Raw genomic sequence first — 1,354 nt, 5'->3', positions numbered from 1 at the left:
ATACAATAATAGAACAGTATGTATTCATGAGTATCATTTTAATCGTATTGACCCACAGAATAAAGAAAACATGCCATTTTAACTGTAAATTGTACAGCGTGAAAACGAAACCTTCCAAAATTTGCAAAATTCCAGTTTTCTTTTTAATTTCCCCACACAAATGTTATTTTTTTTTTGGTTGTGCCATATATTCTATGGCAAAATGAGTGATATCATTACAAAGGACAACTGGTTGCACAAAAAACAAGCCCTCATACTCATCTCTGGATTCAAATATATAAGAGTTATGATTTTTAGAAGGGTGTGTGGCTCATGGGAAATATGGCGGGGTGGGTCGGTGCCTTCTGGTGTGCCTGCGCACGGCAAGCCAAAAGACGACGGTCCGCCCCCCCTGTTTGGCTCTACTGAGATGCAGGGCCAGAGGCAGAGGAGCCGCAGGCAGAGGCTAAAGCCGCTCCGCCTCCAGCATTCATTTATTAAAATGTCGGGCAGTGGGCTGCGGCGCCATGTCAGGCCTGTGCAGCTTTGGTCCGTGCGCTATTCACTTCCCCTGGAGGTCGCTGGTGGGAACTGCAGGATGGAGAGCCTGTACTGAGTGTTGTTTACCATGCTGGAGTGCCCGAACCTCAAGATGAAGAAGCCTTCACGGCTGCACATGTCCTCCGCGATGACGATCTATGCCATGGTGTTGGTCTCCTACTTCCTCATCACTGGAGGAATAATTTATGATGCTATCGTGGAACCACCCAGTGTTGGCTCAATGACAGGTGAGAATGGTCACCAGTGACCAGTGGTGTTTCTGGCCTACAGGGTGAATGTGCATAATATAATGGAAGACCTAGCTTCAAGCTTTCTTTTTACAATGGGAGGTTTAGGCTTTATAATTCTTAACAGGTCTAACACACCAAATATTCCCAAGCTAAATAAATTCCTTCTTCTTTTTATTGGCTTTGTCTATGTCCTGTTGAGCTTCTTCATGGCCAGAGTCTTCATGAGGATGAAATGGCCCAGATACCTTATGGGCTGAGTGTTTCATAGAACCAGCACTTACAATTTGCTTTTTTCAAGCAGTAATAATGGAAGGGGGAAAAAAGTCCACACTGTAAACCTACATAGAAATTGCTTATATGCTTATATTAGCAGAGAGGGAATTTCCTCAAGGACATTGCTTGCCAATAACAAAAATATTTTTGTATATGGTATTTCACATCTTTTGTTGTCTTTGGTTCATAATTAAACTTTTTATTTTTGTTAAAAATAAATAAATTAATAAATGCTGAGCAGTAAACGTAGCAGCCCAGACACATTTAGCTGCTTGGCAAAGGCCCCTCTCCCAGATAACGAGCGATGGGGC

The 1,354-nt window shown here is 42.8% G+C and overlaps 1 pseudogene; it reads left to right on the top strand.

Moving 5' to 3' along the window:
* The first annotated feature begins 577 nt into the window (after positions 1 to 577).
* Positions 578 to 1,027, top strand: LOC130272549 (oligosaccharyltransferase complex subunit ostc-A-like; annotated as a pseudogene).
* The last annotated feature ends 327 nt before the right edge of the window (positions 1,028 to 1,354 follow it).

The sequence above is a fragment of the Hyla sarda genome, chromosome 5 (assembly GCF_029499605.1).
Source record: "Hyla sarda isolate aHylSar1 chromosome 5, aHylSar1.hap1, whole genome shotgun sequence".
Taxonomy (NCBI): domain Eukaryota; kingdom Metazoa; phylum Chordata; class Amphibia; order Anura; family Hylidae; genus Hyla; species Hyla sarda.
This window is presented reverse-complemented; position numbering and strand designations above follow the sequence as displayed.